General features: G+C 41.9%; 1 pseudogene; it reads left to right on the top strand.

Annotated features, from left to right (window-relative positions):
- The first annotated feature begins 8622 nt into the window (after positions 1 to 8622).
- On the top strand, positions 8623 to 9536 carry LOC145136981 (dehydration-responsive element-binding protein 1B pseudogene; annotated as a pseudogene).
- Positions 9537 to 15306: the final 5770 nt, after the last annotated feature.

Here is a 15306-nt window from a genome sequence, read left to right as displayed (position 1 = left end):
CAAGCTCCTTCTCGTTCCAAGCTTCTCAACCTTCAAGCTTTTTCAACAAATGCACCAAAAACACACTTTTAGCCTCACACACACACACACTAAAAAAAGGGTTTAGATCAATTAGGGTTTGCTTCTGGCCGTCAAAAGGTGGTAAGGAGGCGGGAGGAAGGACTTAAGGTCCTAAAAATAGGGTGCAAACCCTAAAAATTAGGGTTTTCATGCATAGCCTCTACTCGTCGAGTTGGGGTCCTTCAACTCGTCGAGTAGGTTCTAGAATACACGCTGCTTTAACCTTCTCTACACGAGGAGTTGGGGCACCAACTCGTCGAGTAGGTATAAAAACATAATATATAAAGCTTTAAAATTATACCTGGGAGTCGGGATGTTACAATTCTCCCCCACTTGAACTAGACTTCGTCCTCGAAGTCTGCTGTGGTGAACAACACTGGATAATGCTCCCAAGTCTCTGCCTCCGGCTCCCAAGTCCACTCGGATCCCCTCTGATGCTGCCGTTGTACCTTTACCAAAGGCACTTCCTTTTTCCGTAGAACCTTCACTTTCCTCTCCAGAACGGCCACTGGCCTCTCAACGTAATTCAGGCGCTCATCGACCTGAATATCATCTAATGACACCACTGTCTCCTCATCTAGTATGCACTTTCACAATTGTAAAACATGGAAAGTGATGTGGGTCTGACTAAGCTCCTCTGGGAGATCTAGTCGATATGCCACCTTGCCAACCCTGGCGATGATCCTGAATGGCCCAATGTATCGGGGACCCAACTTCCCCCTCTTCCTAAAGCGAATCACACCCTTCCAGGGTGAGACCTTTAGGAGTACCATGTCACCAACCTGGAACTCTAACTCAGATCGGCGCAGGTCGGTATAGCTCTTCTGCCGACTCTGAGCAGTCTGCAAACGTTGTCTGATCTGTTGTATCATTTCGGTAGTCTGCAGGACTACCTCGGTCCGACCCATCACCCTGTGACCAACCTCGCCCCATCAGACTAAGGTACGACATCTCCGTCCATACAATAGCTCATAAGGTGCGCACCAATACTGGAGTGATAGTTGTTGTTGTAGGAAAACTCTGCAAGGGGTAGGTAGGAGTCCCAGCTCCCACCGAAGTCAATGACACAGGCCCTCAACATATCCTCGAGGGTCTGAATGGTCCGCTTGCTCTGGCCGTCTGTCTGCGGATAGTATGCGGTACTGAAATGCAGCCGCGTGCCTAGTTCCTCGTGGAATTTCTGCCAGAAATGGGAAGTGAACCGAACATCACGGTCTGAAATGATAGAGACCAGAACCCCATGGCGAGCAACGAACTCGCGTATATACATATCTGTTAGCTTCTCGGCCGATGAGCTCTCTCGAATGGGCAGAAATAGGGCACTCTTGGTCAATCGATCCACGATGACCCATATAGCGTCGAAACCCTTTTTCGTTCTCGGCAATTTGGTGATGAAGTCCATCGTGATCTGCTCCAATTTCCACATGGGAATCTCTAGAGGCTGCAGCTTGCCATGCGGCCTCTGGTGCTCGGCCTTGACCATCCTACAGGTCAAGCACCTCTCATCGTACCAAGCGATCTCTCGCTTCATGCACGGCCACCAGTAACTCAAACTCAGATCCCGGTACATCTTGGTGGCCCCGGGTGAATAGAGAAGCGAGACTTATGAGCCTCCTCCAGTACAATCTGTCTGACTCCACCAGACATCAGAACCCATACCCGGCCGCAACGGGTCAACAATCCTCGACTATCCTGCACAAATCGGGTGATTTCTCCCCTGATCCTCTCAAGCTTCCAGTTCTCCTTCTGTACACCCTCATCCTGAGCTTCCCTAATCAAGCTCACAAGTGGAGAATCCACTGATATCCTTATATATATCGTTGTAGTATAAGATCCAACCGACTTGCGGCTCAGGGTGTCCGCCACAACGTTCGCTTTACCCGGATGGTAAAGGATCTCGCAGTCATAATCCTTGACTACGTCCAGCCACCTGTGCTGCCTCATGTTCAAGTTCGGCTGATCCATGATGTGTCTCAAACTCTTGTGGTCCGTGTATATGGTACAGCAGACCCGTTAGAGATAATTTCTCCATATCTTGAGAGTGAATACCACCGCTCCCAACTCTAAATTGTGTGTGGGGTATCTCGTCTCGTACGGATTCAACTTTCGTGACGTGTAGGCTATCACTCATCCTCTCTGCATGAGGACCGCTCCCAGTATCGTGATGGATGCATCACAGAACACTACAAAATGCTCAGCTCCCTCCGGGAGAGTCAAGACTGGAGCCTCGTAAAGTCGCTGTCTAAGGGTCTCAAATGCCCTCTACTGCTCAGGGCCCCACCGGATATCCACCCCATTCCTCGTCAGACGAGTGAGGGTTACTGCTATCTTGGAGAAATCCTGTATGAATCTTAGGTAGTACCCTGCCAATCCCAAGAAGCTCCTGATATCCGAGGGAGATTTTGGAACCTCCCACTACATAACGGCCTCGATCTTGGCCAGATCGACCAAAATCCCCTCCTGGTTAACGAGATGCCCAAGGAACTGAACCTCTCGTAACCAAAACTCGCACTTCGAGACCTTGGCATAAAGCCGTTCTCATCTCAAGACTCCCAATAGCTCTCGAAGATGCTCCTCGTGTTGCTCTCTGGTCTTGGAATACACCAAGTTGTCATATATAAACACAATGACTGAGCGATCGAGCATCGGTCTGCATACCCGATTCATCAGGTCCATAAATATATCTGGCGTATTGGTGAGCCCAAACAGCATCACCACAAACTCGTAGTGTCCATAACGAGTCTGGAAACGCGGTCTTCTCCACGTCCACCTCTCGTACCCTGACCTGATGGTACTCGGACCTCAAATCTATCTTGGAGAACCAAGATGCTCCCTGTAGCTGATCAAAGAGATCATCGATCAGTGGTATGGATAACAGTTCTTCACCATCAACTTGTTCAACTCCCGGTAGTCAATGCACATCCGGTGTGAACCATCCTTCTTCTTCATAAAGAGAATCAGTGCTCCCCACAGAGAACTGCTCGAACGAATGAACTACTTGCCTAGCAGCTCCTGCAGCTGAGATGACAGCTCCTGCATCTCAGGTGGTGCCAATTGGTACGACGCCTTGGCGATAAGGACCGCACCTGGCATAAGGTCGATCCTGAACTCGACCTGCCTCTGCGAAGGCACTCCGGGTAACTCCTCTGAAAACACGTCATTGAATTCCCTGCTGACTGGAACCTCTGAAACCGAAACCTGATCTCTGACCTGCGTATTCACCACATACGCTAGATAACCTGCACACCCATGCTGAATGTACTGTCGAGCCCTGGCAGCTGAACAAAATCCTGAACCCAACCCGGTGCCCTCGCCAAAGATAACCAATTCTCCCCTACTTGGGGTTTGAACTACTAACCGCTGACCCTCGCAGTCGATCATGGCACAAAAGCGACTCAACTAGTCCATACCCACAATCACGTATACATCCCCCATGGGAATCAGAATCAGGTCTATTGGGAAGGATACCCCGAAGATCTCCAAAAAGCAGCCCCGATAGACTGAAGAAGCAGAAATCCCATGTTCGTTGGTGATGGAGACTCGCAACGGACACTCTAGCTCTCCTACAGACAAACCGAACTCCCTACTGAACGACCGAGAGACAAATGAACGACTCGCCCCGGAGTCAAATAATACCGAAGCAGGTAAGGAGTTCACTAAGAATGTACCTAACATGGTACAACACATATGAGCAGAAAATAAATATAATCAATAAGATAAAGGATAGAAACATACCAGCAACCACATCTGGAGCTGCGCTGGCCTCCTCGGTTGTAAGCTGGAAGGCGCGTCCCTGAGCCCTCAGGGGCCCTGCTCTACCCTGACTCCCATCAGTAATCCTCAGTGTAGATGACGCTGGAGCATGCGCCAGTCTGGCAGCGAGCACTGGACAGTTGGTCTTCACGTGACCAACCTAATTGCAGTGGTAGCAGATCCTTATATCCTAAACCGTGGCTGCCTGGCGGCAATCCCTCGTAAAGTGTCCCTCCTTGCCGCATTTGCGGCATTCACTACCAGATCTACAAACTCACGAATGGCCGTTCCCGCACTTCCCACAAGTGCGGCCGCGCTAGCCCTCAGACCACGATATAGTGGTCTTAGACCGCTTTGGCACCGGTTGTGACTGCTTTGGGGCCTGTCGTTGCTCTCTTAACTGCAGCTCAATCTCTAGCTAACGCAGCCTAGCAGCCTCCTATAACTCCAAAATTGTATCACAACGCTGGGTAGCCACAAACTGTCGGATGTCAGTCTTGAGCATGCTCAGATAACGTGTCATCTGAGCCTGCTCGGAAGCAAACTTCGGGCAAAACATCGCCCTTTCAGTGAACATACGGGTGATCTCTGTCACCGACTCAACATCCTGTCTCAATTCCAAAAACTCCTAACCTAACCGCTCTCGTTCGACCCGCGGAATGTAGCGGGAGCGGAACATCTCTCTGAACTGATCCCATGTCACTGCAGCTCTCTGCTCATCAGTATATGACCCTGTCATCAACCTCCACCAGTCCTTTGCCCCGGACCTCAGCAGGTTCAGGGCACATCTGACTTTCTGGTCAGTAGGACATGAGTGTGTGAAGAAACATCCCTTCACGTCAGATAACCACCTCATCGCTATGATCGGGTCCTGAATCCCATCAAAAGTCAGCGGCTTCGTGTTATCGAAGTCCTAGTACCGAAAAGCCCGACTGGCCCCACTGCATGCAGCTGCTACGGCTGCGGAAGCTGCAATGGCAGCTGTCTCAGCGATGGTTGCATATCGCTCATCAAAGTACTCCACCATGGCGGTCTTGATAGACCCACACATCTCTGGCAACTGAGCCTGGAACAACGTAGCAACCTCATCATGCAGGATCTCCCGAATCTTGGCGTCCATCTCATCTGGCCTCATATGGCTGATTGTCTCGGGCACTGCTGGTGCTCCCTGGCTGCCCTGTCCTGATCCCGATCTAGATCCGGTCATGAATCGCCTCGTAACCACCATACTGAAAACATACCAGGAAGATATCATATACTCCATATAACAATTGGGGAACAAACTCACAACAAAGCCCTAAGGGTTGTGACTTCCTTGCTACACATATGGGTCATGTGCTTTCAGTAGTACAGGCCCATCCTCACTCCTAGAGGAAGGCTAAATATCTTATAACTGGCCGACTGACCCCGCAAAACTCATCCATGAAACTTCCACCAACCATGCAACACTCGTGTATGCTAGTCGTACATAACGTTGTACCTTATAGACTTTCAAATATCTGATCCTACCCTAAGCCCTTCATCAAACAAGAACATGAAATAAGGCTAAACCAAACATTCCCAGGCTATAAGATCTTAGTTATATACGTCCATGATGCATACACTAAGCAACTACAGTAATGATGTCAATTTCATATAACGAAAACCCTAGGCTATCAGGCATCATATAATCAGACAATTCTATCATGCAATTCCCGAAGATCCCTAGCTTAGTACTAGCATGTTGTTCTAACATATCACAAAATCAAATAGTCCGTAAGGTATTTTGGGGTCTACTTACTGGCTCCGGCTGATCGTACACTTGCATCCTCCTTTAGTATTTTGAAAACCATTTGAAAATCATTTTAAAAATCTTGTCCTTAGTTTGAGACTAGATTCACACGAGTGTTCCTCCAATTCACTCAAACCAAGGCTCTGATACCAACTTGTAACATCCATAAAAAAATCATGCCAATTTAAAACTTTTTAATACATTTAAAAACCAATAATTATTACAAATTGTTTCCAAAATAGCTTCATGTCAGAGTATCCCATAAATCAAATCATAAAAATATAAGGAGGTGCACGATCACGCCTTCGCCTTCCCACGATCATCTGAAGTACCTGAAACAAAATCAACAACTGTAATCTCAAAGCTTAGTGAGTTCCCCCAAAATACCAACGCCATACAATCAAAACAATACCATGGCAAACAACATGCAAAATGAGCCATCAGCCTGACTGGACCGCCTCGCAGGGCCATCAGCCTATCTGGACCGCTCTCCGAGCCATCGACACGTCTGGACCGCCTCGCGGGCCTACAGCCTATCCAGACCACTCGTCGGGCCTTCGGCCTGACTAGTACGCCCTTACCGGGTCTGCAGTCTATCCCGGCCGCCCTGGGTATGTTGGCACAAAGTACAAAGCAGGACCGCCTCAACCCAACCCCCAATCAAACAATCATGTACACCTAAATATCATACGCTAGCTAGCATGTACAGATAGTCATACAGATCTAACAGATAACTATTCATAGCATCATCCTATATACCAGGATACCGATCTAACAGATCACTAACATAGCATCATCCTACAACCAGGATTCCGATATAACAGATCACTAACATAACATCATCCTATAACCAGGATACCGATCTAACAAATCACTAACATAGCATCATCCTATAACCAGGATACAGATCTAACAGATCACTAACATAGCATAATCCTATAACCAGGATCCAAATTATAAAGGGCCGGCCTTGGTGCCTTAGACCCTGTTGATATAGTGAGAAGAACTCACCTCACAAGTAGCTCTGGATGATAATGTTAAACTCCCCAAATACAGCTCCAAACTCAAACACCTTCAATTAGCATGGAACCAATTCTATAAAACCCAAATCACCAAAATACCCTTGAAGTCAAACTTGGTCAACCTTGGTCAAAGTCAATAGTCAACAGTCAAGGTCAACAATCCTTGTTAACCCAGCTCGTCGAGTGCATCTAGCAACTCATCGAGTCCCTTCAGAACTCAGAGACCGAAAAGTCGAGTCAACTCGCCGAGTTTCCAACCAACTCGTCGAGTTCATGCAGTGACCAAAAGACAGGTAAACACCAATCAACTCGTCGAGTTATATCACTAACTCGCCGAGTTCATGCAGAATCTAGAAAACGGGACACCCTCATCCAACTCGTCGAGTTAACTATGCAACTCGTCGAGTTTCTTCAGTCATTTTCTCATTCAGACACTTTTAAGCGAAACCAAAGCTCCAAAACGTAGATCTAGCCTCCTAGGGTGTAGTTACCACGTAAAGTTGCTAACTTTACGTGCAAGCAAGGCCTTAAGGAAGGAAAACACTAAAACTAGCCTTAGAAAGAGGTTTTGGACATGGAGGAGGGCCAAAGCTTCATAAAGCTTGAGGCTTTATGTCCATAAGGGCCTATAGGAGTCCAGATCTGAAACCATGCCCTTGTGAGAAGCTCAAATCTGAAAGTGACTCTATTTTGCACTAGAAATGACCATTTTCTTTCACAAGTGGAGATCTAAGCAATGAGAAGTCAAGGTAATGACTTTTTACCTTCAAATGAAAGCCAAGACCATGTAGATGCTGGGTCTACAAGCTCCTTCTCGTTCAAAGCTTCTCAACCTTCAAGCTTCTTCAACAAATGCACCAAAAACACACTTTTAGCCTCACACACTCAAAATGGGGTTTAGATCAATTAGGGTTTGCTTATGGCCGTCAAAAGGTGGTAAGGAGGTTGGAGGAAGGACTTAAGGTCTTTAAAATAGGGTGCAAACTCTAAAAATTAGGGTTTTCATGTACAGCCTCTACTCGTCGAGTTGGGGTCCTTCAACTCGTCGAGTAGGTTCTAGAATCCATGCGGCTTTAACCTTCTCTACACGACGAGTTGGGCACCAACTCGTCGAGTAGATCTAAAAACATAATATATAAATATTTAAAATTATACTTGGGAGACGAGATGTTACATAGAGAAAATGAAAAATTCTTGTTGAAATAGTTTTTCATTGTCTTATCATTGGTCTGAATATTTTTAAGACAAATAAGTTGAGGCAAAATCGAAGATTTTGGATATATAAATAGTGTTTAAAAGTTTTTTAATATTTTCTATGAAAATGTCATAAATTTTAACCGATAATATTTTATTTGTTTTTTAATTTACTAAACTTATTTAATTGTATCCAATTGACCAACAAACTTTTTTTTGTTTTAATATATCATCGATTACTTGGACACAACCGGTGACGTGGACTCTACATGGGTTGGTAACCGGCTATTAACAGTATCAATGGTATAATAGAACAAAAAATAAAAGTCTGATGGTTAATTGTGTTCAATTAAAAATTTAGTGAGCTATGGCTAAATTTTATATTATTGGTTGTTATTTTAAATCATTTTCTAACTTAAAGCAAATTTTGGAAACACCATAAAAATATATTAATTTTTGAAAACTTGGTTTTAAACTTGTAGATTAATATGAAACCACGGGCCCAAAATTATAATTTACTCTAATAATACAAAATGAAAAATAGAAAGACAAAATACTTTTTGGAACATAAAAATAACAACACAAAAGCCTATTTTAACAGGTTGCGAAGTAATAAAATAAAAATTCAAGAAATAAAAGAGGGGGGAAAGTAAGATGTCATTAAATTGGATATATTTTGTTTTACAAAAACTGAGAACAGTTATATCTATATGACTCAATCCGTATTTATGTAATACTTGAGGGACCAAATTTGTAATATCTCCGCGTGAAAAACAAACTAAACTATTATGGGCCTCCTTTCTTCTACAGCCTTCCTCCACATCGTCTCTAACCTCACCATTACAGTCCACACACTCCACAAATGTCTATAACTCTATATATACATCTCGATTTGCATATGAATCACTTAAAATCACTCACAACTACTACCAACAAACCATTCTTTCACTCATAACCTGCAAACAAATGGATGCATTATTATCAGAAAGTGTTCCGTTAGTACGCATTTTGATCTCAAACTGCAGCACAACCGCCGTATTGAACGCCGCTGCTGAAGCAGAAGTGATGCTGGCTTCACTGAACCCGAAGAAGAAGGCCGGAAGGAAGAAGTTTAGGGAGACTCGACATCCGGTGTACAGGGGAGTGAGAATGAGGGATAATGGCAAGTGGGTTTGTGAGTTAAGAGAGCCGAACAATAAGTTGAGGGTATGGCTAGGGACACATCCTACTGCTATAATGGCAGCAAGAGCACATGACGTGGCGGCGTTTGCTTTCAGGGGACGACGGGCGTGTTTGAATTTTGCTGACTCTGTTTGGCGGCTGCCGATCCCGAAGTCTAGCAGTATAGTAGATATACAAAAGGCCGCTGCAGAAGCGGCGGAGGCATTTAGATATACGGAGGATGCGGTGGAGATTTTGGAAACGGTGGAGTTGCCGGAAATTCTGTTTTACGTGGATGAAGATGATGTTTTCGAGATGCCGGAGTTTTTTGCCAGCATGGCGGAGGGACTGATGGTTGCGCCTCCTCAGACGGTGGGGTATGGCGATTATGGGGAAGACATGGAATTTTGTGCTGATGAGTCTTTATGGAGCTTCTAGTGTGTATATATTCTTTTTGATTTAAGAGGAGTTGATTGATTATCCTCCCTCGCGACTTGAACCAATGAGATACAATGTAAAAACAATAAGGATTATAAATCAGTTCTTCAATAAGGTTCTTCAATAACTTTTGTAAACATGTCGTATAAAACATATTCGAGATTGGGTAATAATACATGTATATTTTAAAAACATTTATTAAATGAAATAAACCATTTTTAATATAAAGAGAATTCCAGATCGCCACTTTTAACTGCTAACACTGGCCCATCACGTACCTTGTTCCTCGATCTTTCAAAAGCTCTTTATATTAAAGTATGAAGAGGGTATTATAGGAATTCACATCATGGTAGTTATTTTCTGTTACCCTTTTGAACACTTAGAAGATTGCATTCAAAATGGTATGCCTTTATTTTTCACATTTGATAGGTATATGCAGTAAATAGGATCATATTTATACATCATCAAAATAGCAACTTTATAGGTAAAATAAATTATTCAAATGATGAAAATTGTTCATCCACATGTTTTGTCTACTCTTAATAATTTTGACAAAATTTATAACACTCCCCATTGGATAATAATCTTTCTAATTTGAGTTCAACTTTGAAATACTGCCTCGTTAAAAACTTTGCTAAAGAAAACTTAGTGAGAAAAAACTTTAACGAAAGGAAAAAGAGTATAGCGTATAGTTGACTCCCCCTCATTTGGACATATGTAACATTATATGCTATGCACATGTCGTATTCTGATGCCATGCACATGTTTTCTGAAGATTGCAGTAGGACGTAATTTCATGAAGAGGTCTGATGCATTGTTTTTGGATTGAACATATTATATCTCAACCTTTGATATTTTATAATCTCTTGAATGTACTCAAAAAACTTTGGAGGTATATGTTTTGTCCTCTTGCCATTGATATATCCTTCTTTAATTTGAGTGACACATGTTGAGTTATCTTCATAAATTAAAGATGGACATTTATCATTATCCAGTCCACATGAAGACAAAATGAGTTCTCTCATCAATCTTAACCATGTACATTCTTTGCTAGCTTCATTTAGTTCAATTACTTCGGCATGATTTCAGAATGTGGTAGCAAGTTTTTGCTTTTGAGAACGCCGGGAAATTACCTCCATTCATGAATATGTATGCAGTCTGAGATCTAGGTTTATGAGGGTCAGATAAATAGCATGCATCTGCATAACCAATCAAGCCTTGTTGTGAATTGTTAGGACAAAATAACCCTAAATTAGTAGCTCCTCTAAGATATCCAAAAATATGTTTGATCTCATTCCAATGTCTTCTTGTAAGGGATGAATTGAACCCTGCTAGCAAGTTTACAACAAACGAAATGTCGAATCTAGTATAATTTGTAAGATACATAATAGCCCTAATTTCATTTAGATACGGTACTTCTACACTAAGAACTTCTTCGTTTTCTTTGTGCGGACGAAATACATATTTTTTGATATTTAATGATCTAACAACCATTAGGGTGGTTAAAAGATTGGTTTTTCCAAGGTCGTTCATTTCAAATTCATTCTTTAAACGTTCTATCACTTCAAGGATTTCTTTATTCCTTCTAATGATGTTTAGATCATCACCGTAGACAGCTATGATCACATAACGAGATGGTGTTTTCTTAATAAATATACATGGAAAAATAGTGTTATTTTTATAACCTTTACTTGTCAAATAATCGCTTAATCAATTGTACCACATGCATCCAGATTCCCTTAGTCCATACAAATATATTTGTAATTTTATAGAATATATTTCTTTGGGTTTTGCATTTAATGCTTCAGGCCTTTTAAATCATTCAGGGATTTTCATATAGATATCACTATCAAGCCTTGTTGTGAATTGTTAGGACAAAATAACCCTAAATTAGTAGCTCCTCTAAGATATCCAAAAATATGTTTGATCTCATTCCAATGTCTTCTTGTAAGGGATGAATTGAACCCTGCTAGCAAGTTTACAACAAACGAAATGTCGAATCTAGTATAATTTGTAAGATACATAATAGCCCTAATTTCATTTAGATACGGTACTTCTACACTAAGAACTTCTTCGTTTTCTTTGTGCGGACGAAATACATATTTTTTGATATTTAATGATCTAACAACCATTAGGGTGGTTAAAAGATTGGTTTTTCCAAGGTCGTTCATTTCAAATTCATTCTTTAAACGTTCTATCACTTCAAGGATTTATTTATTCCTTCTAATGATGTTTAGATCATCACCGTAGACAGCTATGATCACATAACGAGATGGTGTTTTCTTAATAAATATACATGGAAAAATAGTGTTATTTTTATAACCTTTACTTGTCAAATAATCGCTTAATCAATTGTACCACATGCATCCAGATTCCCTTAGCCCATACAAATATATTTGTAATTTTATAGAATACATTTCTTTGGGTTTTGCATTTAATGCTTCAGGCCTTTTAAATCATTCAGGGATTTTCATATAGATATCACTATCAAGTAGTCCATACAAGTAAGCCGTAACAACATCCATAAGATGCATCTCTAAATTTTAATAGAGTGTTAGGTTGATTAAATGTCTAAAAGTGGTTGCATCTATTACAGGAGAATAATTTCCCCATAGTCAGTTCTAGGTCTTTGAGAGAAACCTTGAGCCACAAGCCTAGCCTTGTACCTTACATTTCTGTCTTTCTTATTTCTTTTTTGTACGAAGATCCATGTATACCCTAATGGTTTCACAAATCCAAGTGTGAGAATTAATGGCCCCTAAAACCATTCTCTTATTATGAGAATTTAATTCAACTTGTATAGCCTCTTTCCACTTAGCCAAGTTATTTTGGCTTTGATGTCAATGGAAGATTGTGGTTCAACATCATCATTCATAATATCACATGCAACTAAATAAGAAAATATTGCACTTACATTATCAGTTTCATCTTGGTCATATACTATATTTGTTTGACAATAATTTATTGCAACATCTTCCTCTCCTGGGAGAATTGTGATATTTTGTGTTTCTCCATGAATAATTTCCTTGTGATCTAGTGCATTTTATACTCTTTTTTTCATGGGTTCTTATCCTTAGTACCAGATGGTCTTCTATGCTTTAGGCGTGTTTTAGACTCTTGAATGACTTTATAATCAGAGTGTTCATTTGGAATTTCATTTTGAACTGGAACATTGATGGCTAACATATATGATTTAGTTTCCCTTTTCATATCAGTAAATGCATCAGGCAAATGATTCACTATTTCTTGGAAATGCATTATCTTTTAAACTTGTATTTCATATTGCTTTGTGTGAGAGTCAAAATATGATAAAAAAAAGGTTCATGCCATGAAACATCCTTTTCTTGAATTTTCTTTTCTCCACTTAATGGTGGGAAATTTTCCTCGTCACATTAGCAATCAGCTAAGCGTTCTTTAAAAATATAACCTGTTAAAGGTTCAATATATCTTATAATAGATAGTGAATCATAACCAACATATATTCTCAACCTTCTTTGAGGACCCATTTTTGTTCGTTATGGTGTTGCAATAGGGACATATACTGCACATCCAAAAATTCTCAGATAGGATATATTTGGCTCTTGACCAAAAGCAAGTGGTAAGGGAGAATATACATGATATGAACTAGGCCTCATGTGTATCAATGATCCAACATGTAAGAATGCATGGCCCCAAAAAGAAACATTGATTCAGTAAAACCATTTTGTGTGTGTACATGAGAAATTGGATGCTTAATAAAATGTCCACAGGCATACAATAGTCATTAAATGCTTGTGAAGTAAATTCACCAACATTATTAAGTTTTTCTCTTTTGATAGTATAATCAGGGAAATGTGCCTTTAATTTAATAATTTAAGCAAGAAACTTTGCGAATGCCATATTACGAGTTAATAATAGGAAAACACGAGACCACTTGTGTAACATCCCAAAATTTCGAGCCAATTTAAAACTTTTGGATTCATTTGAAACCATTCAATTATTACAATTTGTTTTCAAAATAGTTTATACATCAGAGTTCCCAGAAATCATATTCGTAAATCGAGGAAGTGTACGGTCACGCCTTCGCCTACCTGCGGCCATCCGCCGAACCTGAAACAATAAACTGAAACTGTAAGCCCGAAAGCTTAGTGAGTTACCCCCAAAATACCAACCTCATACAACCATATTCATATCATATCAACAAATACAGAACAACCATGCATCTCGAGTATACAGGGTGACTGGTCCGCCCGCACCGGCCTTCAGTCCACCCGGTTCACTCTCTGAGTCTACAGTATGACTGGACCGCCCGCACCGGGCCTACAGTCCATCTGGATCTATTCCGAGCCTTCGGTGTGACTGGACCGCCATACGGCCTACAGTCTATCCTGACCGCTCGTAGGGTATGTTGGCCTTCAGCACAAAGCAGGACCGCCTCATCCCAAACATAAAGAAAATAACCACGTGCACATATAACAGGTAATCACATAACAGTCCATAGACAGACAAACCAATCTAGCAGATCATATAGTATAGCAACATCCTAACCAGGATACCAACCTAACCGGTCACTAACATACCATCATCCTATATACCAGGATACCGACCCTAACCAGGTCACTAAACATAATATCGTCCTAATTACTAGGACGCTGATCTAACAGATCAATAAACATATCAACAATCCTATAACCAGGATATCGACCTAACCGGTCACTAACATAGCATATCACCATCCTAACTACCAAGATGTAAACCAGTAAGCATATCATGCAATAATCCAAATACAAACCATAAAGGGCCGGCATTGGTGCCTTAGACCCTGTTGATATAGTGAGGATAACTCACCTTGCAATGCCGGACTGAACCACGAAAACACGCTCCCGACACACTGCCCCAAACTCCAACACCTATAACCATCAATGATCCAATCATAAATACCCGCTTACCAATTATCCTCAAAAGTCAAAATGGTCAACCTTGGTCAAAGTCAAAGTCAACTATCAAGGTCAACAGTCCATGTTGACCTCAACTCGCCGAGTATCCTCAGCTACTCGCCGAGTTCCTTGCATAACTTGCCAACTCGCCGAGTCACCATGCCACTCGCCGAGTCCAAGGCAATCTTCATCGGACTCGCCAAGTTGTTCATCCAACCCGTCGAGTTCATGACCATCTTCATATGACTCGTCGAGTCTACCATGCGACTCGCCGAGTCCCTTCAGTCCTTCATCCATACAGATGCTTTTTAAGCTATGCTAAGACTCCATACTGCAGATCCAACTTCCCAAGGCATGCTTATCACGTAAAGTTGCAAACTTTACATGCATGCAAGGCTCTAATGACTCATAATGCCAATACAAGCTTGAAATGGGGTTTTACACTCAAGGAGGGGTTCATACTTGCCAAAGCTGATAGCTTTATGGACTTACAAATCAAAGAGAGTTCAGATCTAAAGTTACAATTTCATATCTGAGCTCATACCCAAAAATAACTTCATAACCAAACCAAGAAGCCCTAATTTCATCCAAAGAGACCTAGAATGAAATGGAGTTGGGATAACAGCTTAATACCTTTCCAAAAGATGCCAACTCAAGTAGATCCTGATCCCCATGAATTCCTTGCTTCAATCCGCATGTTTCCCCCAAGCTCTTCTCACCAAGAATCCTCTTCTAAAGCTTAAAACACACAATGGGGCACACACACACGTATTAGGGTTTGCTAAGCTCTCCAGGGACTGTAAAGAGGCTGAAGGTGGCTTATGATTCTTTAAATAGGGTGCCAAACCCCGAAAATTAGGGTTTTACCTTACAACTCCAACTTGTCGAGTCACTCTTCCGACTCGGCGAGTTGGTCACTTAACACGTGGTCCAAACCCGCTGCTACTCGACGAGTCAGGCAACCAACTCGTCGAGTAGGCCTTGAATTCAT

This window comes from Lactuca virosa, chromosome 9 (assembly GCF_052849685.1).
Source record: "Lactuca virosa cultivar CGN04683 chromosome 9, Lactuca_virosa_CGN04683_v6, whole genome shotgun sequence".
Lineage (NCBI taxonomy): Eukaryota > Viridiplantae > Streptophyta > Magnoliopsida > Asterales > Asteraceae > Lactuca > Lactuca virosa.
Note: the sequence above shows the minus strand (reverse complement) of the source record. Positions and strands in the feature narration are given on the sequence as shown.